The 26,860-nt window shown below is 46.7% G+C and overlaps 1 protein-coding gene across 2 annotated transcripts in view; it reads left to right on the plus strand.

Annotated features, from left to right (window-relative positions):
* The window catches only part of TLN2 (talin 2), a 452,015-nt gene that overhangs the window by 64,860 nt on the left and 360,295 nt on the right, over positions 1 to 26,860 (plus strand). For both annotated transcript variants that reach the window (XM_057722678.1, XM_057722677.1), the window contains exon 2: positions 15,017 to 15,106. The gene's annotated coding sequence lies outside the window, so the exon portion shown is untranslated. The remainder of the gene's footprint in view (positions 1 to 15,016; positions 15,107 to 26,860) is intronic.

Below are 26,860 nucleotides of genomic sequence, written 5' to 3' on the forward strand. Positions count from 1 at the left end.
TTGTCCTGTGCTTTCATGTGGCCTGTCATGACTCGAGCTACCTGTCCTGGTGTAAATAGCCATTGTGGGGAGGCAGGTTTGCCGGAAGACCAGTAACATGTGTCCTCAGATGATGGCAGTGAGACAGGTCAGACCCGCTGCACCTCCCCAACAGTTGTCAGGCCTTGGCTCCTGTTTCTTGGGCTTTGGAAACCTCACAGGACGCAACAATGGGGTCTTTATTCCCGGCAGCTCCCGGGCCAGCTCTGTTGCGGCTCTGCTGGCATCGCCGCTGGGCAGGGGCTCCCCTGGGGATGGCGACGGGGGACAAAGCTTGCTCTTGTGCCTGGGCCTCCTTCCACTTTCTCTCTGTGCCGAGGCTTCGGCAGGGTCGCCCTCTGCGCCTCCCCTCATTCCTTGAGACGGGAATTAGAACTGGCACGTTTGCAATCCCTGTCGCCCTGGGGACCTGGGTCCTTCTGTGATTCTAATTTCTCCTTCTGAGCTGGGCCTAATGAGAAACGCCACACGGTTCATTGTCAATAAAGAGCCGTGTCTGGCTGGTCCTGGGTTGTCTGTACTGTTCCTGGAGCGTCTCCCAAACCCCTGGGTGGGGGAGGGGTTCCACACCATTAAGAAAGGTGAGTGTGACGCAGGGCTGAGGGGTCCAGGCGCAGGCCCAGACCTGCTCAGCCAGGCAGTTTCTTACTGCCCCTCCGCTCCCATTCCAACTTCCTCGTGACACGTGGACCTGACGGGGGGCCGTGGTAGTGAAACCCCCATCCTAGGGGTCTGCTCGTTCACACGGCACAGGCTACATTCGGAAACCAGTGGGCCTGGTTTAAAAAAAACATTAAGGTGGAGATCAATTGATCTGCGCTTTCTACCTTTCCAGGGCAGACACACAGATAGGATGACAAAATAAGAATGTACTTCATTCAGAAAGGGGATGTATTTTATAAATCAGTAACTGTATACCTTTCTACTCGTCCTCAAGCCTGGACTATCCTGGGAGGTTAATTTTCAACAGAGTGAGGTTGATGCGCGTTTGAGGTGGGGGTGTGCGTGTGTGGATGTGTGTGAGTGAATGTGCACGTGTATGCTGGGCAAGTTGAGTGTGAACTTCTGGTTTGCAGGTTGGCAGTGGGACCATGATCCGACTAATATTTGTGGTTTGGGCCCCTGAACATGCGGACCTGTCACGGACAGCGGGTTGAGTCTCCGTAGGTGTCCTGGGTGGGCTCAATTCTATTTTCTCCTCTCTCTGATTCTGTCCTAGCCGTGTGTCCTCCAAATCATAGTTGGCCTGGGGCCATTTAGCTGTCTCTGCTCCTAAGCTTTGGACTGAGCCGAGGGGCCACTGCTCTGTTACTCATTGGGGTTTTTTCCCTGCCTGAGAGGAGTTTCCCTCAAATGATCAATGATGAACCCAGGGACAGGGGAAGAATAAAGATGCAGATGTAGAGAATAGACTTGAGGACACGGGGGACGGGGCGAAGGGGAAGCTGGGACGAAGTAAGAGAGTAGCATTGACATATATATACTACCAAATGTAAAATAGATAGCTAGTGGGAAGCTGCTGCATAACACAGGGAGATCAACTCGATGATGGGTGATGACTTAGAGGGCTGGGATAGGGAGGGTGGGAAGGAGTCACGGGAGGGAGGGGATATGGGGATATATGTATAAATACAGCTGATTCACTTTGTTGTACAGCAGAAACTGGCACGACAGCGTAAAGCAATTATATTCCAATGAAAAGCTTTAAAAAAAAAAAAAAGAGGAAATTACTAGAAAGACAGCAGGTGACCCGTGCTTGGTATTCTTCTGGTGTGACCCAGGGCCTCAGCCCATTGACTTCTAGCAGGGTTGTGGCCTCATGTGCCTGCCCACGTGCTGTAACTGTCGGGGAATGTGTCTTAGTCCATGTGGGCTGCTCCAGCAGTGCCACAGACTGGGTGGCTTGTAAACAACGGAAATTTGTATCACTGTTCTGGAGGCTGGGAAGTCTAGGATCAAGCCGCTGACAGATTTGCTGTCTCGTGAGAGCCTGCTTCTTGGTTCATAGACAGTTGGCTGTTTTCTTGCTGAGTCCTCACATGGTAGAAGGAGCTAGGGATCTCTCTGGGGCCCCTTTTGTAAGGGTGCTGATCCCATCCACGAGGGCTCCATCTTCATGACCTAACCACCTTCCAAATGCCCTACCTCCTGATACCATCCCACTGGGGGTTAGGATTTGAGCATATGGATTCTGGGGAGAGACACAAACATTCCGTCTCTGCAGGCCGTGACTCCTGTCACCTGTTTCCACCTAAAGGGACTAATATTAGGACCCAGTCTTGCCCTTCTGGGACTACGAGGAGGGAGAATGTTGTCGCAGATAGCAGTGTGTCCTGGTGAGTTTGAGCCTCAGGAAGCGTTAGATGCATTCACACTGCACCTGGACAACATGCCAGATGTGTGTAGAGGGGGGCCGGTATTGCATACGCATAGCACCCCTTCTGAGGAAGCCTGGGTGTAGGCTGCTGGGCCTTGTGACAGGACGGTCTTTAGTTGGCTCTCTTAAGAAAAAAAATCCCATGTTTATTTCAGATGTTTTCTTGATGAAGTTTCATTGAAACAGAACAGAAATCATACATGTACAACACGATGAAGTTTCATAAACAGCACACCTGTGTAACCTGCATCCAGATCAGTAAAGAATGTAGCCAGAATCCCAGATGCCCCCAACAGTGACTTCACCTCCTCCTGTAGTCACTATCCTGACTTGACTTTTCCTGCCTTTGAACTCTCTATAAACGGAATCTGCAAGTGTGTCCTTGTTTCTGGTTGTTCTTGTTCAGCGTGATGGTTGTGAGATGCTTCCACGCTGTCATGTGAGTTGTAGGCCTGTCATTCCCAGTATTGTCTAGTATTTGTTCCTTTTATTCATAGCATCTGTCCTTCTGTTCACGGACATTTTGGTAGTTTCCAGATTTTGGCTCTTACAAACAAGCCGATGTGAATATTCTTGTACGTGCGTTTTGACACGGATGGATTTATTCTGAGGAGTGAGAGTTCACATGCCTGGGAATCCACTGTGGACCAAGCTCTGCACCAGTCCTGGGGTGACAGCTAGGAGCAAGAGGAGTGAGGGCTAGTAAGGGGAGAGCCAAGCGTTGGGGCGTGGTTATTTGGGATGAGTCCATAGAGAGGTGACGTTTAAGCTACGACTTGAAGGATGAAAGCCTGCCATCCAGGTGAGCCACCTGGGCCAGAATACTCCATGTAGAGGGAAGAACACGGGCAAAAGCTCTGAGGGAGATTGCTACTGGCTGAAGAATGGCTTGGTCAGCACAGAGAAGTCCAAATGTTAGCTAGACCCTATCCAAGCTGATGAGGTAATGGCCTGGGACACTGTAGGAGTTAGGAGGAGGAGGCGGTGGGGCTGGAATTTTTGGTCCCACAGAAGCCCCCACAAGAGGCCTGGGTGGCATGCATCAGCTGTCCACAGCTGGCCCTTGGCCTCAGTCCAAAAGGCCCGTGGGAGGTCCAATTAAAGGAAGCCATGGAGGTGGCTGGTCGCTGCATGGGTTGTTAGGACCGTCTGTTTTCGAAACCAGCACTACCTGTTGGGTTCCTGGTGTTGAGCCAGTGACTCATCTTCCTGGACCCTCATGGTCCAGCCTGGGAGTTGGCCAGGCATGGATGATAGAGGTATCACCCATCGGGGATGCTGGGGAAGCCTGCTTAGCTGGAGGAGACCCTCGGTTTGGGGGAGAAGGGTGGGGTAGTGCAGTAGGCTGAAATAATGAGAGAGGCAGTGGCAGGAAATGGCCCCGAGCTGTGGGTGTGGCTCTCACCAGTGGTCCAGGCCTCCTGTCCAGGGCCAGGCCTATCAAATTCAAAGTCAGCCTGGTGCGAGGCCCTGGTGGGAACGGGAACCACATGGAGGCTGCAGGCTGGACAGCATCTCCTGCCGATGGCTCTTTCCCTCTTGCATTGCCTTGTGGCTCATCTTTAATTAAAATGCCCTTGTTAGGAAATCTTCTCGCTCTGGTGAAAAGCTATCCTGACCACAGAGCGGCCGCCCCCACAAGGAGGACGATGTGGAAGGATACCCGAAACAGCTTCAGACTCCCAAGAATTCCCTCTGGGTTGTTCAGTTCGGCTGATGCCTGCGACCACAAGAGCCCCGTTTATTCCCCTTCGGAGCAGGGGTGCTCTGGTCTCCCCCCAGCCCCACGGCTCTGGTGACCCTTTTTGGAACTTGTATTAATATTTTTCTAGTATTTCTTTCAACCCTCCAATGTTACTAGTGAGTAAAGAAGATAAAACCTCTTCTGCATTTAATAAACTGCTGAAAACGGCCCTTCTTAGGGAAGGAGGTTAAAGTCACCCACGGACATGCCCTCTTTCTGACCCCGCTTCTGGGGGCGGAGGAATTGTGAGGCGCTCTCTGGTGTTGCCCCCTGCATCCCTCCCTTCTACCCTTCCTTCCTCACAAAAGCAAAATGTCAGTTGTGTGTTTCGGATAGGGCTGCTGAGAACCAGGGCTGTTAACTTACAGGTTCTGTGAGTATCAGCGGTCCCCTTCCTGGCTGGGCGGGGGTGGGGGGGGCACTACTCCTGGGTTTTCCTGCCACTGGGTCCCGCCGCCTCCATCCTTCTCCAGTACCCCATCCTTCTCACAGTGGGCGTTCAGCACTTAGCTGCTCAAGAGAAGATGCCTTCCGCTTTCCTAATGGTTTTTTCTTTAGTTCTCATACAAATCTTTATTTCTTTGACACTACTTTCCCTGTAAAGGCGAAATTACATAGAGAGTAAAGTTTGATTTATGGGGTGTTTAGTCCCCAGGAAGTATCCTTGTTACTTTTTGGTAATGTGATTTGACTGTATTTTAAGAGTTGTCTGGATTTGACTGTATTTTAAGTTACACCTGGCTGGGAAGATGTAATTAGCTACAAGTGTTCTTTAGTCTATCAGGGAACCCAGATACTTCTGTTGCAATTAAATAATTAGAAATTTGGTGTTGTGGAGGACCACTTTTATTCTTCTTAGCAGCCAAATATCAAGCGCTTCTTGGAAGCGCTGATGAAACGCTCATTTTGAATGCAAATTCTTTGCACAGTTAGAAAGAAAATGAAATGTTCTGGCTTCCAGCGCTCATTCTGCATTTTTGCCATTCCTTCTGATGGCCGAGGGGAGGGCTCGTGACTAAATCCTTCAGCATCTTTATTATGATTTCGGATTTGTACTTGCTGAGAGGAAGCCTTGCCCCAAGACATTAACCCTCTGTTGCCATCTGTAGAGTTTTCACTAGCTTTTGTTTTTCCTCTTTAAATGATTTTTGGATTTCCTCTCGTTTGCTTTATGGTCGATGGATGTACTGGAAAACTTGTGGTGACTGTTGGTTTGTTTGTTTTTTGAGGCGAATGAAATGTGTTAAAGCCCTTCAGCGTTTAGCAGGGCTGTGTGCCATTGTGTTTTAGTCTTAGAAGTTCCACTTCCCTCTTTTCTTTAATGGGTGTCTTCTCCCACTTTCCCCATTAATCTGGCTGCTGTGTCCCAGCTTGGGATCTGGAGAATCCTTGGCTTTGGGCATCATGGAGACAAAGGAATTCCTAAGCAACATGACTGGACAAGTGGTTCACTTTTTGGCCCTCTTTGAGAGAGAGAGAGAGAGCAGTGACGAACTTATGGAGACAGTTTAAGATGTTAATCCTCTTCCCTCCCCGTCAGACAAGTTATGTTCATTTTCCTGAAAGTGAGAATTCTACTTGTAAAACAATCCCTGTGTTCTGTGGTTTTAGATAACATTGGATTGTGTATGGAGGGGCTCAGCCGCTCAGCTAAGCTGGTCTCTTGCATGGGAGTTGTGTATATAGCCAGAGCCAGTAGAGAAGGTCTTGAGAATGGGAAGGTGGTCGCATGTTTTCTCTGTCCACAGAACAAGGACTTCATACTGAGTCTGCACCCTAAGTCAGGGCAGTGGGCTGATTGAAGGTTGCCAAGTACCATGAAAATGCAAAAAACCCTTCTACATCATTGAGTGCAATTGCAGCCATGCTATTTTCTTTTTAATTTGGTTATGAAACTTTTCCCCTCTTTTTTTGCTTAGGCATTTTTGCAAAACAGACTGTAGAATTCAATATGAAGTTTACATGTCTGTCCTTAGTTTATTGACTACATCGAATTGTTTCACAGTTCCAAGGAGGTTGTGTCCAGGAACTCTCTGCTTTTCATTTCTGTGAAGTGGGAGGTCACTGGGGACTTGTGTGATGGGTGGTGATACTGAGAAACCGGTTACTTTCGGCATTGCTCCTCCTTCCAGGGGAAATGTGATGGGCCTGAGAGAGGCCTGGTGGGAAATGCCCCTGATCAAGGGTGTTAGGGTGAGAGACTGTAGCTGCAGCCTTGGCGAGCTGCCATGCTGGAAGGCTCTCGGAAGTAACGTTTGAGTCCAGTGTTGAGGTTGCAGAGTCAGGCCAGCCTCTTTGTTTAGTGATAATGAGCCGGAGACCCAGGAATTCAGGTGCTATGTTCAGACCAAGCAGCCCACCGGGGAAGAAGCAGGACTCGTGACGTCACCCTCGTGTTCTTCCTGTACTTTAGGTACGTGTTCTCAACCTCAGCACCCGTCACATTTTGGGCTTGGTGAGTCTTTGTGTGGGGGCCATCCTGTGCATCAAAGGACGTTTCGTGCCATCCCTGGCCTCCACCCACGAGAGAGTGGTGGCACCACTCCCTCCCGCTTAAACTGTGACAGCCGAAGATGTCTCCAGGTATCCCCAAATGTCCCCTTGAGGGGGTAAAATCGCGCCCTGGGGAGGACCGTTGCTTTAGAGGCATATGATGCTGCTTGGAGTTCATAGATACAACTTTCAGATTGGTATGGACCCTTTCCCCTTGTGCTTTGAATTGTGAAATACACAGCCAACGTGTTGACTTCGGCTCTGAGAGGAGATAACACTGGCTCCGAGGCCATTTATAGGAACGTGGCCAGCATGGTTCTGAAATGAATGGCATTGTTCTTGGGATGACACTTTTCCCTTGAGTAGATGTGATCTGGTTTTCTTTTTAGATTTTGAACGCGGATGACTCGTCTTCACGAAGCAGCTTGTACTTTTAATTTTAGCTAGTGGGAATCAATGGGGACAACATGTACTATGAGTGGGCGAGAAGTCAAAATATTCCAAAGGCCAAGGAGATTTTGGTAATCTGAAACCCTTGAAAAATCAGGCTCCCATTTTGTGAGCCTTGGGGTGAGCTCGGAAGAGAACACTCAGCAACGTAAAGCTGCCTGAATATAGAGCAGATGTATGGGCAGATTTTAAAGTGGACCATGACCTTATAAGTTAAGGATTGGCTTTGGGTGGCTGTGAATTGTTGGATGCCAAGCGGTGAAGAGCTCCAGCCTGAGAGGCTGGAGACCTGGGTTCCGTACTTGGGGCTACCTCCAGCTCTCTCCATCAGGTCATCAGATATTTGGGCAGCAGGTTCCTTGTTTGCAGGAGGAAGGACAGAGCCAAGGTTTCTGCTTCCTGGACCAGGGTGAGGTGCCGGGGGGTGAACCTAGCCTGGGTGTATGAAACCACAGGATCAACCTAAGACGCTTACTGGAGCCTTAATTTTACTCAGGGAATTTGTAAGACCAGAGGTAGTTCAGCATGCATATACTGAATAAATCTGCATGATAAGCATTGAAGCTAGGATATAGAACTTGAACAAAATGAACAAAACCTCATGCTTGCTGTGAATGGCTTCCCAGTGCTGGTGGCCCATCTTCTTTTGTCTGGTGGAATTCTGGCAGGAGAGTTTGATAAGCCAGGGGCACAGGAATCTCCAAGGTTCCTTCCACATCTAAAATTTATGGTTGGAATAAAAAAGATAGACCTCTGGTGTAGAATCTTGGGTAAGTTCATACTGATCACCAGAGAGGACCTTGGGAAGAATAGACAATAATAATAAAGATTGTCTAGCCTTTAAGAATTCAGGTACTTCACATTTTCCTTCCTTCCTTTTTGGTTTAAACGGGAAAGCGTTGGCTTCCATTCTGGAGTGTGAGCCTGTAACCAGAACTGTAAAGAGGATGGGTCTGGTGCTGTTGTGGGACCCTCAGAGTTTAACACTTAAGATTTACTTAATCTAAGAAACGTGCCAGAGAAGAGAGCATGCTGATTTGAATTTCTTTTGAAATGCCTCTTGCTGAATGGTGACAAGGGAGTTGGCCTGTGGGCTCTAGGTGGAAGTTAAAGCTGTTGACCTGCGTTCTCACAGCCGGGATTGACTCAGCCGGGGAAAGTCGGACTATTAGGACACGCTGTTCACTCAACTTTTGTTGCTGAAATTAGTGTTACACAGAAGCTGTTTTTTATGTTGGTATTCACTACAGTCCTTTTAGAAACGAACGTCAAAGGCTTCAGACACGACGCCCATCTCCGTGTTCTCTGTTTTCTGGAGAGGAGAAAGGTCACTGCCTGGTAGACAAGCAGGGGAACACCTGTGAACAAAGCGGTTCTTGAGAAAACGGCTCCTGTAACCATTTGTCAGCATTACCTTCTGTGAGGCCACTTAACTATATGACGTAATAAAGATAATTTATAATGTTTTCATGAAAGCAGGAGTGGGTGGTAGTGGGCTTTTCTTTGTCTTTTCTTGGCATGTAATTGAAACAGAGCTTTGGACCAAATGAGAAACATTTGTGTCGGGGGTGGGAGAGGGAAGATTCCAGAGGCTTCTCGACTGGGGTCAAATATTGTTCCTTACATTATTTGGAGTATGTAAGCAGACTTCTCATCTGAGACCAGCATTATGAACATGGTTCACAAGCGAGTGGATTTTCTGACCTAGGGAACTGTCTGAATTCTAGATCCACACAACACATTCAGTGAATCAGAAGAAAAAGCGTGTGGGTTGATCTGTCTCAAAAGAAATCTATGCCTCGAGAGTGAGTTTATAAATTCAGTTCCTTTAATAATGCTACTTATGGAGAAGCTGTGTCCTTTATAAAGAAGGGTTTGCCTGTGCATTTCGAAGTTGCAGGCTTTTTTGGTAGGCCCCAGAGGAACACTTGAGTTTGCTAAGGAAGTCTAGTTGTTTGGCCCTTGGGAAATAGAGCCTAAACTTATAGACTAATGTGATTGAGAAGTTGAGTTACTGGAGTGTGCCCAAACAAACCCCCAAAACCCTTGTTCAGGCTGTTTGGCATCCTGAAACCCACAAGAATCTTTAAGGCATAGGCATTTCATAGTATCCGGGTTTTGACTGTTTGCCAAGTGTCTTCACTGTTTGCACCACCTTTATCTGTGTTCCCTACATTGCATTCTTGCCTGCCAGGAACTCAGTCTAGGGAGTGTGAAAGGTACACAGACGCTAACCCTCTGGTTGTGCGTTGTCTCGCAGCAGGACAAAAGCCTCTGTCATGTACAGGGAAGGAAAGACTAATTTTGATTGGGAGGCTCAGGGGGGTCTTCTGGAGGCTTGGGGGCATGTGATCTGGGTTTTAGGGGAGGTATATTGATATCAGATGAGGGGGTTGGGATTTCCTGGAAGGAATGGCTTGAGGACAGACCCCAAAGTGGGTGAGTAGAAGGCAGGATGTGGTGGGGCAGGGAGGAGAATCCCAGACACCAGACGCACGCTGGGGACTGGTTTGTGGCTCCGGTGAGTCAGGGAGTCTGAGTGTGTGGGACCTCTCCCCAGGGTAGGAGATTTGAACTGCATCCCAGAATCAGTGGAGAACTTCAAGCGCAGTAGAGAAAAGGGAGAAAGGTAGAAAAGGCAGCTCTGCAAGCAGAGCAGGAAGGCACGAGGAAGAGGACAAGGAGCACCTTCCAGTCTCATTCTGTCTCTCGGCTGCTGTCGGACTGATTGATGGGGAAGCCTGGTTGTTCACGTGGGCTGGGCCCCTGGGAAGACTGTCGAGTGTTTCTTCTTTATCTTTATGATAGTCCTGAATGTGAAATGACCGAGTTATGCTGGACTCGGGGGGGAGGAAAAGTCCACTCGTACTCGTCCCCCTCCCCAAACTCTTATTATTGTTTGTCTAGTTACCTACAGAGGCCTCTGTAAAACATCTTTCTCCCTCTTCCCTCGGGTTCCTTACTATTAATCTACTGGATGCCCTGTGCAAGGTGCTAGGGGTGCCAGCAGGAGAGGGCAGTCCATGCCCTCAAGGAGCTCCAGGTTGAGACAGACCAGAGACGAGACAATCTGGAACCCTATGAAAAGGGCAGTGGTGGGGTCCCTGCAGAGGGAACTGCAGGAGAGGCTGTGCACAGGGTGCTGACTGGGGGTTGTGCACTGGAGAAGACCACCCAGCTGCAGGAGGCAATGTCGGTTATGGCTTATTTCAAAAAGAGTTCCTACCTTCACCTGTGACCTAAAGTTTCTTCCAAACAGCATACCCTTTAAATATGACAGATGTTTGGGGATGTTCTTTTGGTTATTTTTTCACTACTCCCACCCCCACCCCCTACCCCAGCACCACTTGGAGGCAGAACACAGGCTGTTTTATTGTGTTCTGGAAGTTAGTCAAGGGATCCTTAATCTGTATGTGTCAAGCATTTGCCTATTGAATAAATTTATCATGCTTTGGAATTATTTTTTGCTGTTTTAAAAATGCATGTAGGGGCTATTGGGATGAATTAAAAATTGATTTAAGAGCATTTATATCTTGATATTTCCTCTCTCCAAGGGAACCAGAAGTACGACTGCTCTGGTGTGTTTGGGGTGGGGGGGGGGAGTGGTTCTGCAGAGTTTTTTGACCTGAAAAGGTACCACTTCCTTCTCTTCCTCCCCCAGCACTTGGCACAGTGCCTTGGTGTGTAGTAAATCCGGAGCACGCTCACGCCTTTCACCCGTCCTTTTAGTCTGCACGCCACTCCTGCCGGGGCAGCAGATGTGATAATGAGAGAGAGGCACCAGGAGGCCTGTGAGTGTGGTCTTTTCCTGCCTGTGTTCTCCGAGGTGTGAGAGAATCATGGGGCTTGAAAGTGCAAGCACAGTCTAGGGCCCCAGAGATGCAGGCCTGTTATCAGAGGGTCCACTTTCATTCCTGGCCCAGGCCCTTGATTTAAAGGAACTAGCTGTTGGACGCAGTGACTTATGCCCGGAGGATAAGGTCTCACGCCTCAGCGAGCACGTCAGCCCTCTCCTTGGCCGAGGAGCCCCCGTCTGCGGGTCTGGGTTAAACATCAAATAGCTACCTCTGGAATCTGTTCCCTGGCTTGGCCATCCTCCCCATGGGGTCCCCTAGGGTGGAAACAGTGACTCTGCCTGCAAGTGAGCACTTCACGTTTGAGAAGGATCCCACTCAGGCACAGGCTCAGTGGGAAAGGGACATGAGATCATTTTGTTCCCATGTTAGTTGCTGAAACCCTTTGTTTTTCTGGAATTGGCTGGCCTTTACTTATCCTGAGTGCTGAGCGCCAGTTTCCCTGTAAGCTATTGTTTTGAGTCAATCAAGAATGTTGGGCTTGCATGCATGTGTGTCCTTATGTACATGTTCACACACACACACACACACACACACATGAAGCCATGCCCCTCTTGAGCTCAGGAGAGAGGGCAGAATCGAATGAGATGTTTTACTTTTGAAGGTGACGTATTAGAGAGTGGGTTTTGTATTTGTAATTTGGCTTTTGCTTTGCTTTTTTAAATTGCAGACTAGAGCTGGAGAAAGAGTAGAAGAGACGTAGCAAGAGATGAGGGGCTACAGTATTTCCTTTATTAGGCACTTTCTACTGTGGGCATGGGTGCAGGCTCTCCCAAACCAGGTTAAAATGTTGTTTGATGTCATGGTGTCAGTGTTTGGCGGTTGTAACTGAAAAACGATAGCTTCGTCTGCTAGGAAGGCTACCCAAAAAAGGGTCTTTTTGGAATGGCATGCTCTTGCTCACATTATTAGGCAAGGAACATCCTTTCCTTATTTGGGCAACATAGTATTTGGTCAGTGTGTGGGAGGGGCTCGGAATTGAGACACACTGCTCATGGCTCCATACACTGTCCACCTCTTTTTCTGGCCAGTGGATGTATTGACCACTCACTGAATGGGCAGAGTCCTCACAAGGAGGGTAGAGTCATGGGGCTTCTCCTTCTCCTGAAGGAGAAGATGTAAGGCACCTGGGCTCTGTATCCAGCTGAGGAAGGAGGTGGCCAAACGTTCCTCTGAGTTCTGCACATGCGTCTGGGCTTCGCTTCTTTTTCAGTGGCTCAGGAAGACTTACTGAGATTGTTCATGGTAACAGAATGTGCCCCAGGAAATAGGCCTGCTAAGCATGGAAGAGGAAAGACCAATGAGTTCGCAGTAACCCAACACCAGCTTTTCCCATAGTGACAGGCAGCGCCAGAGGTCAGCTTGGCCTCAGTTAGACACAGGACTGCCCCCAGGGCGTGGACTCATAAAAAAGATGTATTTATAGATGGTGCCCTGGGGGCCAGAGCTGCTAACTGTTCCCTGGCGGGCCCCACCCTCGGACAAGCACTGGGCTCTGCACAGTTTTATTGCTGTGTCTTGAGCTGGGGCCGCGTTGACAAGTCCTGGGGGTCCTTGTCACGGACCTGAACCTCTCTGTAAGGAAGATGGCTTTACTCTGTGACATACACAGAGAAGAATGTATGAGACATATAGGTGTAGCGTGAACATCTGGGAAGCCAACAACCAGGCTAAGAAATCAATGTTACAAATATCTCAAATATCGTCGAGACCCCCCACCCCCAGCCCCCTCACCTCAGAGTCGTGGTACGCATCTCAGTTTTTCATCTGAACGGATCCTTGGTGCCTGTGTGTGCATTCCGAAACAATGCAGACGTTTGTTGGCATTTTTTTCGTTTTGAAAAACGGAGTACCAAGCACAGACCCAGCTGTGGGAAGGTCCCTGTGGAAACTGTTTGGCAAAGCCTCCCAGGCAGGGCTGAGGGCTCTAGGGCAGTAGTCCGTGTTGCTGGCTGCAGGGTCACGGGCTCCATCCAAAGAGCTACACGAAGCCCGTTTTCTCGCGGGTCCCTGCCTTCGTGTATCACTTGGTAAATGGGGCTGTCACTCACAACCCTCTTTACCAAGCGCTTGTAGAAAGTTCCGAGAGAAAGATGAAAAGGGACTCCTTATATTAAGTAAGCTAAGGTCCTTAACCAGAAGTACAGAGAAATGTCAGGGGGCTCCGAACCCTTTGAAACTGTATCTATTACGTTCTCCTTCTCGTGGAGAGGCTCCATCCCATTTCTAGAGGAGTTCATGGACCCTCCTACCCCGTAAGGATAAAGAATAATGTGGCCAATATGGTAGGCTGTGTTTTTTTGTTTGTTTTTTAAATGAATCCTGGGACTGTTGAAAATTCTTTGAAACGTGTATGAGTCTGCTCGTGTGTGAGTCTGTGCTGGCATTTCACCTGTGGGCATGCCTGACTTGGGAAAGGGAACCTCATAGTAAGTTGTGCCCTGTAATGGCCCTTGACCCTTCTGTGGGTGGCCTACCAGGCTTTACGTTTCCTCTGAAATCTGCATCTTTTACTCTTGACCCAGAGTAACTGAAATGCCAGAATGGGGGGAAAAAACTGGAATGGTTGCTGTAGTTTCAAAACAAATGACCTCATTGCCTAAACTCCACTTCATGCAAAAGAAACCCTAACTTTCATCCTTATAAATAATACTGAACCTTTGGGGAAACAGATCCAAATACCCCTTTAGTGCAGGTGGGGGCAGATTCGTCACTGCTGAAGTAAACTCCCTAGAAACAGAATATGACTGTTGTTACACCAACTTTGTAGTTACTTCCTAAGAGATGGCAATTTAAATTTATAATGACTGACATTCACTTCTTCAAAGTAGGCGAGTAATTATGCTTTGTATAAGCTGACTTAATGCGAGGTACTTTCAGCTTGTTCCAGCAATGTAGGGGCACTTCAGAATTCTCTAGCTGAAGAGCTGAGTCTTATCCCATCTCTGCTCTTTCATGGATGAGCTGATGGAAGATGTGCAAGGTTAGGTGTGATCTGCCCAAGGTTGCATTGATTTGTCAAGGGTCAGCTGGACCTAGAACCCCAGGGGAAGAGGTAACTATTTACATGATTATGGCTTAAATATATAATTAGATGACGAGTCATTAAAAAAAACATAATTAGAAGAGTCATTTTCTAAAGACTCATCATTTTGATCATCTTTTTCATTTTAACAAAATGACCAATGACAAGTCTTAGCCCCCTCCTGTTTGAAATGTACCACTTCTTATGGTCTCCAGGCATTTCCCTGGAGGGTTCTGGTTTCTTGGGTCTATAAACCTGATGTATGAAAAAGGTGCTTTTGTTTTGGTTCTGTGCTCTTTATATCTCATAAATTCAGAATTTTTAGGTCTTGAGGTTTTTCTCCAAAGTTTTTAGATTTTTCTTCTTGTACTCAAATGTGAACAGTCTTGAGGTTTTCCTTTCTCTCTCTTTCTTTTGTCTTTGAAGAAAACCAGGAGTTTCAGTTTGGCTCTTCAAAAGTCTTTGGGGATTAAGGAGGGAGGACTAGGGGAACGGTTAAGATTTGGAATTGCAGGCTTCTTTGTCTCTTCTCTGTTGAGAGCCAGAACGAGTAAGAATAACATTTATTTAGAACCTGAGTTTCTGGAAGGAAGGTAATTTACAGGTAAACTTAAGCTTTTTATAGACTTGATTCCACGATTCCCTTCCTGGCCTTGCCATTACATGCTGCTGATTTTGGACAAGGCCTGTCTTTTCCGAGTCTTGGCTTTTCTCATCCGTAAAGAGAGGGGTTGGGCCTGATTATCTCCAAGGGCCCTTTGCAGCCGTGTGTCTAGACTCCGCATTGGGGGATTTGCAGAGAGGCTGCTCTGGGGCTGTTGCTGGTGGGACGGTGCTTCTCCCGACACAGAGCGATGAGGAGTTGCCATCTGTGTTTCTGCCCAGTGCTCGGAGACCACTGTCTCTGCGTGGCGTTTTCCTTTTCTGCTCTCTTTATAATCTGAACCCTGTCGGTGTCATTCAGTGCTGGGACAGCGTTACCCTGTAACCTGGCCGCCTGCAGTCACGCGTGTCCTTTGTCTCTTTTTGGCCAGCGCGCTGCTGCAGGGTAACACCTGGACTGGGCTCCTGGACCCGTGGATGCTCAGCTGCCTGCAAGTTCCTGGAACGACCTGGCGAAAACAGTGAGTAATCTCCATGCTTCTGCTTTGGAATCTGAGGGCTGGAGGGGTTGTGGCCAGGAAACAAAGTCCAGCTGATGGACCGCCTCCCTCTGCAGCCCTCCTCTGGCACACCCACCTCCAGGGGCCTTGGAGATGGCAGCAGTGACTCCAGACACGGCCTTTCTACCCCCAGCTGTCGTATGGTCGGGAGCCTCCTGAACCTGCCTCCTCCCGAGAGCTGCTTTGTCCAGAGGTCAGCGTGCGAGGCTTGCTTCGCTGTCCCCGCTGGCCTACAGGCAGAGCCTGTTTATGGTGGCAAGTGCCGGTGCCGGTGCTCACGGCTGCCACCCTCTTCCCCGGTGCGGGGCTCCTCATCCATCACCCCGTAGCCTCACCCCACCCCTGCTGCGAACCTCCCTTAGAGAGGCCTCCTCTGACCACCCTTAAAGACGCCTTTCCCCCACCCCCAGGTGTTCTACCTCTTTCTTCCCCAGGCCCTTGCTTGCATCTTTCTTTGCACTGAACGCAGGATAGGTCTCTTGAGTCACTTGGTCGGCTACCCATTCATCCATTCATTCATTCAATGAATATTGATTATCTACTATGTGTCGGTGGCTAAGGTTGGCACAGTCTATGCTCTCGTGGAACTCCCATGAGGAAAGAAAAAGACCAAGTGAAAACCCGAGTCAATGATCACAGTCCTGTCTGGGTAGACTACTTTATTCTAAATACACTCAAGCACTGTCACCTGGGGTCTAGTTAAGATGCAGACCCCAATGGGGTAAGTCTGAGTGGGTGGGGCATGTGAGTCGGCGCTTCTGACAAGGTCCAGGTGATGCCGAAGCTGCTGGTTTGTAGCTCACACGTGGAGAAGTAAGGTCTAAGGATCTTGATGCCCATGAGCCTTGTCCTTGAGTGTGACTCTTGGTGAACAGCCTGAGGCGTGTGCCTGTAAAGCCCCCAGAGACCCGGTGGAAGTTTGTCGGGCGGATCCGTCTCCTTCAGCCATGTGAGGCTGAGTGGTTTGAAATGCGAGCCCAGCCAGAGAGTATGGGAGCCTGTTACCCTCACCAGTGTCTGTGAGCTCGTATCTCATTATGGTGTGTTGTGGTGTTGTCAATGAAATCCTCCCTTAAATACTGTGCTTTTCAGATTTTCGAGACGGAATCCTATGAGGTCTCTGCAGGGTGCCTGTTTTGAAGTTAGCATTTCTGAAAATACTGAGGCTGTTTCTTGTTTTTCAGAGCAGGCTGCCTCAGCTGGGCTAAGCTGGCACTTTAAGTGGGTTGTCGAGAAGCGAGGCTATATTGGAAGTGGACAGCTGACCACAGGAAGAGCAGGCAGAGCGAGGGTTTGAGGGGTGGGAGGAGGGGCTCAGGGCACTGTTGCCAAAGGGGGCTTCTTGAGTCCAGCTGGTGAATTGGCCCCCGGGCTGTTCTTCTGAGATGCAGGGGTGTTGTTGCCACTCAGCACTGCTGATGCTGCAGTCAGACCTTTCAAAAGTCATGTTTAGTTTTTACAAGGAGTCAGGTTGATTGTCCACGTGAGTAGTTAATAGTTCTAGTGGCCTTTTATGGAGTACTTACAACATACTAGGTTTTGGGCAAAGCTCTTGGCACATGGACTTTTGCCTTAACCCTCCCGACGGCTCATAAAGAAGGTAGTCACCGTTTCACAGAGGACGAGATGGAGGTCGGGGGTGAAGGAACTTGCCCGGAGTCACCCAGCAAGTAGGGTCAGAATCCAGCCTGGTCTGTCAGACCGTGGGCAGGGCTTTTTCTCCTCTTGCTTTTACCACCTGCATCACGACTAGAAAGAGGATTTTACTGCTGGTGGCAAGAGTGGTTTGCTGATTATTGGTATTATTTTTCTTCCGTCTTACCCTCACCATACCCCTGGGTATGGCGCGGCCCTCTGTGTCAGCTTTAAAGTGTTGCTTCTGTAGCACTTTTGGCCCTTGAATTAGAGGAGGAGCTTGGTCAGCGTGGGGCAGAAATGAACAGGGAAGAGAAGTGTACATTTTGGAGGCCGACTTTTCGCCCCGCCCCTGCCGGCTTCTGCCAGCCTCCCCGGGGGCAGGTCTCTAGGGGGCCTGGGTGGCTCCCTGTGGCCCTGACAGTCAGGGCCACAACTTAGTCCTCGAGGGCTCACAGCTGGAGGCAGAAGGTCAGGGGTCAGGTTGATTGCATTGTTTTTGAAGACCATTTTCTGGCCACTTTATGGGATTCCTGTATCTGACCATTTCCAAATAACCTCATTCTGCTCAGGCTTATTTTGTCTATTCTGTATCAAGTACACAATTCTAGAACTTTATGGGTTTTAAGTTTTGAATTAGGTTCCTTGATTTTGGCTTCATATATACACTGAGTTCGTGTATGAACTGAACCACTCACCAAATGCAGCATTAAGTTGAATCCTTATAACTAGGCTTCCGAGGCAAGTTCTACACTCGGAACACAGGAACCGAACTACTAGGCTTGTGTTGTAAACTCTGTTACTAAGTCCGTGCCCATCCCTGCCTGCGAGGGTGGTAGAGTGGTAGGGTGGGCCCACCCATGAAAACATGGAGTTGGATCTTAAAAACAGCTTTCTCACTTCTTTAGGCTTTTCCATCCAGAGTCAAGGATCTGGAGCTGGTGGGAGCTGGATTCACCTCCCAGCTCCATAGTGGGTAAATTCGTGCCCGTATATGTTTACCTGGGGCTCAGTTTCTCACACAGGCACCAATGTCTAGTGGCTTCTATTTTCTGGGCCTGTTTCCTCAACAGTGAAAGGAAGGTGACTTTTACTTGGCAGAGAGAATGGTTTATTGATTTAAAAATATTTATTTTATTTATTTATTTGGCTGCACCAGGTCTTGCTGCAGCTCACGGGCTCCTTAGTTGCGGCATGCATGTGGGGTCTAGCTCTCTGACCAGGGATCGAACCCGGGCCCCCTGCATTGGGAGCTTGGAGTCTTAACCACTGTGCCACCAGGGAGGCCCCTGAGAATGGTTTTAGATATGATGTTCTTAAAGCACTGTGTACTCATCTTGGCCATTTGTTCTTCAAGGACTGGCTGAAGTGCCCCTTTCCCGCTGTGTGTGGCTGCATTCCCTCCAGTCGAGCTCTTTGCTGGATCTGCAGAAATCCCTCGAGGACAGGGATTAGGCCTCATCCATCCTGTATCCCAGGGCCCAGTACTCAGCCTTGGGCTCAACAAACATTTGTTAAATGAACCCAACACTGTAATTTCCTTCTTCTATTGGCTTATCTGAAGCCAGTGTATCACAAGAGCAATGACTTAATAAGCACTGCTGATGAATCCCTGAGCAAACAGGGTGGTGGTAACAGTAGTCAAATGGGTCTCTGGTAATTACAAGCCTTCACTAGTAAACACAACAGAAGGTGTTTCCTTGCCTTTTATGGACTGCAGAAGTCCCCCTCTCTAGGGTCTTAAATTGTTTTCGGTAATGGGAGAGAGCAAATGGGGCGGAAGAGGTTGGATGTGTGTCTAAAAAAAAGTACTTTCCTGTAACAGGTTTTGTTTGTAAAGTAAAAGTATATTTTAAAGAAATAAAAAGTTACAAAAGTAACTTGCAACCTGCTAGTATTAAAGAAGAAAAGGAAAAGATTTATAAGAAAGGAAGAGAGTAGCTTCCCCCACAATGTCTTCTCCAGTCAGTGTGCAGCCTTTTGGGCCTCTGTTTCATGCTATAGGGTTACCAGACTTGGGACTATCTCCCCTCTTTGTACCAGATGCACTTAAAAAAAAAAATCACAATGTGACAAATTTTAGGATGCCAGGGACAGAGACATGGGCCCCTCCCCCCTTCAAATGCAGCAATAAATAGTATTCAGATACTTTTTGATTTGCCATCCTTGCTTCTTGCCTCTGCCTCAATGCAGGATTCTGTCAATCTCTGTCATTCAAAACATCCCAGCCCTAAAGCCAACATTGCTCACAGGGCACTTGGGGTGGGGGCACAGAAGGATTTTGCCTGTAGCTCATGGTTGAGTTCCCCTATCAAGTAACAGGATGTTCTCATCCATTGTATTACCTTGTCTGAAATTGTGGGTCCATGGTGACATCCAATCCCAACCTTTTTCCTCATTTGGGACCCTCAGAGGCATATTTCTCTTTATTAAAAAAGAAAAGCCTAAAAAGCAAGGTTTCTAATTAAAGGAATGACTGACTGGGGATTTGGCAGTTTTTACACTTTCTCCCTCCTCGCAGACAGAGCTCTTACCTGGTTTAAGAACAGTAAAGGATACTGTCGACATTGTTTGCTTTTTGTGAGAAGGGAAAATATTTTCAAGGTGGTAGCAAGACTCTATAATGTCTTCAAGACCCTTTGCATGTGAGAAAGCATTTTTTTTAAAAACAAAATTAATGTAGTATAATAATGTTCTGTGTACTGTATTTTATTTTATTTTATTTTATTTTGGCACACAGGCTTAGTTGCTCCGCGGCATGTGGGATCTTCGTGGAGCTGGGATCGAACCCGTGACCTCTGCATTGGCAGGTGGATTCTTAACCACTGTGCCACCTAGGAAGCCCCAGTGTACTGTATTTTAAAAACAAACATCATGGACATTGATTCCATGCTAAAAAGAAATCTATGCCATATTGAAAGGCTGCATATTATTTCTTTCTGTTAATTGTCACATACTTCTTACATGAAAAGGTATGTTGTATGAACTTTCATCCTATTGCTGGCTGGGCTTCTTACCTCCCCTCTCCCCACTTTGTTTTTTTGGTAATATTGCAGTGAGCATTTTTGTAACACTTATTTGTAGACTGTGTGGACACGTCTATAGAATTTTGAGGTCAAAAGATATGCACCTTTAAAAATTCACCTTTAAAAAGATGATATACTTAGCTTCCTAATGACCTAAGGGCTGTCGCTAGCACAGAATGTTGTTAATCTTAAGTTTTTGTAATTTTGAAATATAGAGGACTCCAGAAAAATGTGGCCATGCCAGGTCTGGGAGTTCATAGGGCTTCAAAGTCTCTAACCAGTAGGGGTTGCCGGGATGTCCTTTCTGGTTCTGTGTTTCAGCCTTCAAGGCCTCATCTCTGGACTTGCCTGGTCCTCTCTGTGGCTCATTTTCTCCGCATCCCTCCTGTTTTTGTTTATACGGGTGGTGCTGAGTGTTGATACTCAGGAGTGTCTGTTCAAGCACATGGGAGAGGGAAGATATGGGTCAGGCTGGAGGCGGCTCCTTGCTCCCAGGCAGCCCGGCCTCACCCCCTTCTCCAGTTCCCCACCTCCATTCCTGCTCAGAGGGAAGCTCCTTGGCACACTTCCTGTGGCTGTGCTGGGCTGTCTGCGGCCGGGGTCTCCCGGGCACCCTAAATTACTCTGTGACATTTCGAACACATTTCTCCAAGACAGAGTCATGGTCCCACTTTGTCATTCGGTAGGCATCTTCGGCAGATCTTGTATTTAACAGGAGTGGTTGATGACAGGTTGATAAAAGGCTGATAAAATTCCCCGTGGGTGAGCGTTGCTGGCTTGCCCACCCTAGAATAGGCTTCTTCCTTCTGTATAGCAGCCGGCACCCTGACTGGCTGATTTCTGCACCCTGGTGCTTAATACAGACTCCCTTTGGGGCCAGAACCATTTCCAGTACAAGGCCCTGGTATCTAGATGCTCTTTGCTTTAGAGGTGATGCTCTCTATCTCTGGATAGATCTCCTGGGCAGCCCACATGGTGGGCTTCAGTTTTGAGTAGATGCAACGGAGATCATCAAAAGGAATGACAGCTCTTTTCTCCTGACTCTGTCGTGGTTGGCTTTGACCTCTTGCCCCTGGAACTGCACTGGCAGGGGGCACACACACTCTCCAGCTGTTGGCAGAATGAAGACGTGGAAGCTACAAATAGGCTCTGCTCGAAAACCTACCATCTTCACAACAGCCACGAGGCTTGGCACAGGCCTGACTAGCGAGACTGCAGTGTAGTTAGGACGGTAGCTGTCTTCCCCAGATGTTTTGTTCAATGGAAACATTTCAATGATAAAAAATACCCTCAGACGCCCTCCTGAGAGCAGGGGCAATCAGTTAAGCAGCTCCCTCCCGCCATGTCGCTGGAGCGCATCACGGCTCCCATGGCTTACGCTTGGCCGCGTGTCCTTCGGCCAGCCGCACGGCTCCCAGGAGGTGGAAGGGCAGTTGCGTGGGGACTGTGTTAGGGAGGGGGGAGAGGGCGATGCTTGTGAAGCGGCTGAATTTCCAGGGCCGGGTTTGGGCTTTGCTGCCTTGAGGTCACAATCCAGCTGCCGCTGCTTGGACCTGCAGTGGCGAGGATGACTCAGAAATCTGGAAGGCGGCCGTGGTGACTTCACTACTGGATCAGAGGCAGCATGAAAGCCCTCCGGGGTGGGCGTGGCTGCTGGGGAGTGTTTACTGATGAAGTGGATGCTGGTGTTCTGGGTCACTGGGGTTTGCCAATTACTTAGTAACTTGGGAGACGTTTTGTTTTTATTACTAAAAAAAGAAAGTTTTGGTGGCAAAATACTGTACAAAACAAGCACAGATGATACGAAATAAGTTCAGTCTGACATGGAGGTCATTGGTTTTGTGAATTACTTACCTTTCGAGATCTTATGGTCAAGGGCCAGGGTCTTTCCATGGGTGCCCCAGGGGATTTTAGGGGTTTAAGAGGTGGACTGTAGGCTCCGCTCACCCCGCTTCTCAGAAATGATGAAAACCCACTCATTTCCAGATGAAGGGAATAAGGTCTGTATTAGTTTTCTATTGTCGCTGATACAAATGACCACACACATAGTGATTTAAAACACCATAAATCTATTTTATCTTATGATTCTGTAGATGAGAAGCCTGATACAAGTCTCAGGGGACTAGAATCAAGGGCTCTGTTCCTTCCGGGGGCTCTAGAGGAGAATCCATCTCTTTGCCTTTTCCAGGTTCTAGAGGCCACCTGCTTTCCTTGGCTGGTTTCCTCCACCTTCAAATCCAGTTACACTGTAATCTCCCTCTGACCACAGCTAGGAAACTGCTTTTAAGAACCTTTTTGATTTCCTTGGGCCCACCTGGATAATCCAGGAAAATCTCCCCGTCTCAAGATCCTTAAATTAATCCCATCTGCAAAGTCCATTTTGCTGTGTAATGTAGCATACGCACAGGTTCTGGAGATGAGGACATAGACGACTTCGGGTACCACTATTCTGTCTACACACAGGTCAGACGAGTGTAGTAATTTACCAGGTTTGCATGGAGGTTGGTGGCACAAGTCAGTCCGAGGATCCGGGTTTCCTGACGGGTCAGGGCCCAGGTCTTTTCCTTCCTGCTGTTTGCCACGTTGCGTTCTGCCTGATGGAGGTTGAGTGCTCTCTGTCACAGGCTGTACCCTTCACTGAAGCCAGTTTGTCCCTGAATAAGAGGCTGTGGCGTGAGAACAGAAGGAGCCCTGCTTTCCGGTGGGGAAATGGGGCAGCCGCGTGGGAGTCGGGGGGTGGTGGCTGCACTCCCCATTCTGCCTTCGCGGGTCAGAGTTCATGGTGACTCAGTCCGGTTGTATTGATGGTCTGTTCTCGTCAAGGCTACTGTACCAAGGAATGGAGACACAGGTGAGGGAGCTAAAATGAAGTGGGTGGGGTCTAGGGAGTTGTTCAGTGCAGCTGCTGATTGCAACCAACCTTCATTGAGCGTTTGATGGGTACCTAAAAGGTACCCGTGTGCTTGTTCGTGCTCTGAGAAGCAGTTCTGGGATATTCTGCCCAGTCCCATCACCCTCCTGCTTGTCAAAACCAGACCTGCTCCTCTGCCCACACTTTCTGTGGAGACCTCATACCTGAAGCTTCCCTCTGTCCTGCTCAGCACCTCACAGCTTCCTGGCTCAGTCTGTGTGTCTCAATTTCTAATTCCTGGGAGACCTATCTGAATGGCTGAACTTAGCCAGGTGTCCAGTTGACTTGGAGGTGGAAGAAGGGCACAGTAGGTGGGTAGATGGTGACATATGAGTTTACTGTGGGGTGGGGGCCTTGCCTTATTTAACTGATGTTACCATGGAAATGCTTTGCAATTTGAATTTGTGTTGGTTTTTTATTTTTAAATGTTTTATTATTTATTTATTTATTGGCTACATTGGGTCTTTTTTTTTTTTAGAACTTTTATTGAGATACAGTTAACATACAATAAACTGCATATATTTAGAGTGTACAATTTGGTATCCCCATCTCCCAATTCATTCCCCTCCAACCCTCCCCACTTTCCCCACTTGGTGTCCATATGTTTGTTCTCTACATCTGTGTCTCTACTTCTGCCTTGCAGACCTCTTGATTTGTACCATTTTTCTATATTCCGCATATGTGTGTTAATATACGATATTTGTTTTTCTCCTTCTGACTCACTTCACCCTGTATGACAGTCTCTAGGTCCATCCATGTCTCTACAAATGTCCCAGTTTCATTCTTTTTTACAGCTGAGTAATATTCCATTGTATATATGTACCACATCTTTTTTATCCATTCATCTGTTGATGGACATTTAGGTTGCTTCCATGTCCTGGCTATTGTAAATAGTGCTGCAATGAACATTGGAGTGCATGTATCTTTTTTTTTTTTTTTTTTGGCACATGAGCTTAGCCGCTCCGTGGCACGTGGGATCTTCCTGGAGCTGGGATCAAACCCGTGACCTCTGCCTTGGCAGGCGGACTCCCAACCACTGTGCCACCTAGGAAGCCCGTGCATGTATCTTTTTGAATTATGGTGTTCTCTGGGTATATGCCCAAAAGTGAGATTGCTGGGTCATATGGCAACTCTATTTTTAGTTTTTCAAGGCATCTCCATACTATTCTCCATAGTGGTTGTATCAATTTACATTCCCACCAACAGTGTAAGAGCGTTCCCTTCTCTCCACACCCTCTCCAGCATTTACTGTTTGTAGATTTTCTGATGATGCCCATTCTAACCGCTGTGAGGTGATACCTCATTGTAGTTTTGATTTGCATTTCTCTAATAATTAGTGATGTTGAGCAGCTTTTCATGTGCTTCTTGGCCATCCTTATGTCTTCTTTGGAGAAATGCGTATTTAGGTCTTCTGCGCATTTTTTGATTGGGTTGTTTGTTTTTTTGATTTTGAGCTGGATAAACTGTTTATGTATTTTGGAGATTTGTCCTTTGTCTGTTGATTTGTTTGCAAATATTTTTTCCCATTCTGAGGGTTGTCTTTTCATCTTGCTTATAGTTTCCTTTGCTGTGCAGAAGCTTTGAAGTTTCATTAAGTCCCACTTATTTATTTTTGTTTTTATTTCCATTATTCTAGGGGGTGGATCAGAAAAGATCTTGCCGTTATTTACGTTGAAGAGTGTTCTTCCTATGTTTCCTCTAGGAGTTTTATAGTGTCTGGCCTTACATTTAGGTCTTTTATCCGTTTTGAGTTTATTTTTGTGTATGGTGTTAGGAAGTGTTCTAATTTCATTCTTTTACATGTAGCTGTCCAGTTTCCCCAGCACCACTTATTAAAGAGGCTGCCTTTTCTCCATTGTATATCCTTGCCTCCTTTGTCATAGATTAGTTGACCATAGTTTATCTCTGGGCTTTCTATCCTGTTCCATTGATCTATATTTCTGTTTTTGTGCCAGTACCATACTGTCTTGATCACTGTAGCCTTGTAGTATAGCCTGAAGTCGGGAAGCCTGATTCCACCAACTCCGTCTTTCCTTCTCAAGATTGCTTTGGCTATTCGGGGTCTTTTGCATTTCCATAGAAATTGTAAAATTTCTTTTCTAGTTCTGTGAAAAATGCCATTGGTAATTGGATAGGGATTGTGTTGAATCTGTAAATTGCTTTGGGTAGTATAGTCATTTTCACAATGTTGATTCTTCCAATCCAAGAACATGGTATATTTCTCCATCTGTTTGTGTCATCTTTGATTTCTTTCATGAGTGTCTTATAGTTTTCTGAGTACAGGTCTTTTACCTCCTTGGTTAGGTTTATTCCTAAGTATTTTATTCTTTTTGTAGCAATGGTGAATGGGATTGTTTCCTTAATTTCTCTTTCTGATCTTTCATTGTTAGCGTATAGAAATGCAAGAGATTTCTGTGTGTTAATTTTGTATCCTGCAACTTTACCAAATTCATTGATTAGCTCAAGTAGTTTTCTGGTGGCATCTTTAGGATTTTCTATGTATAGTATCATGTCATCTGTGAAGAGTGACAGTTTTACTTCTTTTCCAATTTGGATTTCTTTTATTTCTTTTTCTTCTCTGATTGCTGTGGCAAGGACTTCCAAAACTATGTTGAAAAGTAGTGGCGAGAGTGGACATCCTTGTCTTGTTCCTGATCTTAGAGGAAATGCTTTCAGTTTTTCACCACTGAGAATGATGCTGGCTGTGGGTTTGTTGTATATGGCCTTTATTATGTTGAGGTAGGTTCCCTCTATGCCCACCTTCTGGAGAGTTTTTATCATAAATGGGTGTTGAATTTTGTCAAAAGCTTTTTCTGCATCTATTGAGATGATCCTGTGGTTTTTATCCTTTAAGTTGTTAATATGGTGTATCACATTGTTTGGTTTGCATATATTGAAGAATCTTTGCATTCCAAGGATAAACCCCACTTGATCATGGTGTATGATCCTTTTAATGTGTTGTTGGATTCTGTTGGCTAGTATTTTGTTGAGGATTTTTGCATCTAAATTCATCAGTGATATTGGCCTGTAATTTTGTTTTTTTGTAGTATCTTTGTCTGGTTTTGGTATCAGGGTGATGGTGGTCTCATAAAATGAGTTTGGGAGTGTTCCTTCCTCCGCCATTTTTTGGAAGAGTTTGAGAAGGATGGGTGTTAGCTCTTCTCTAAATGTTTGATAAAATTCACCTGTGAATCCATCTGGTCTTGGACTTCTGTTTGTTGGAAGATTTTAAATCACAGTTTCAATTTAATTACTTATGATTGGTCTGTTCATATTTCCTATTTCTTCCTGATTCAGTCTCAGAGGTTATACCTTTCTAAGAATCTGTCCATTTCATCCAGGTTGTCCATTTTATTGGCATATAGTTGCTTGTAGTAGTCTCTTCTGGTACTTTTTATTTCTGTGGTGTCTGTTGTGACTTCTCCTGTTTCATTTCTAATTTTATTGCTTTGAGTCCTCTCCCTCTTTTTCTTGATGAGTCTTGCTAGAGGTTTATCAATTTTATCTTCTCAAAGAACCAGCTTTTAGTTTTATTGATTTTTACTATTGTTTTCTTTGTTTCTTTTTCATTTATTTCTGCTCTGATCTTTATGATTTCTCTCCATCTACTAACTTTGGGTTTTATTTGCTCTTCTTTCTCTAGTTTCCTTAGGTGTAAGGTTAGATTGTTTATTTGGGATTTTTCTTGTTTCTTGAGGTAGGATTTTATTGCTATAAACTTCCCTCTTAGAACTGCTTTTGCTGCATCCCATAGGTTTTGGATCATTGTGTTTTCACTGTCATTTGTCTCTAGGTATTTTTTGATTCCCTCTTTGATTTCTTTAGTGATCTCTTGGTTATTTAGTAGCATATTGTTTAGCCTCCATGCGTTTGTGTTTTTACAGTTTTTTTTTTTTCCTGTAATTGATTTCTAATCTCATAGCGTTGTGGTTGGAAAAGATGCTTGATAACAATTTCAATTTTCTTGAATTTACCAAGGCTTGATTTATGACCCAAAATGTGATCTATCCTGGAGCATGTTCCATGTGCACTTGAGAAGAATGTGTAATCTTCTGTTTTTGGATGTAAGGTCCTATAGATATCTATTAAATGAAGATGATTTATTGTGTCATTTAAAGCTTGTGTTTCCTTATTAATTTTCTG

This window comes from Hippopotamus amphibius, chromosome 2, assembly GCF_030028045.1.
Source record: "Hippopotamus amphibius kiboko isolate mHipAmp2 chromosome 2, mHipAmp2.hap2, whole genome shotgun sequence".
NCBI lineage: Eukaryota > Metazoa > Chordata > Mammalia > Artiodactyla > Hippopotamidae > Hippopotamus > Hippopotamus amphibius.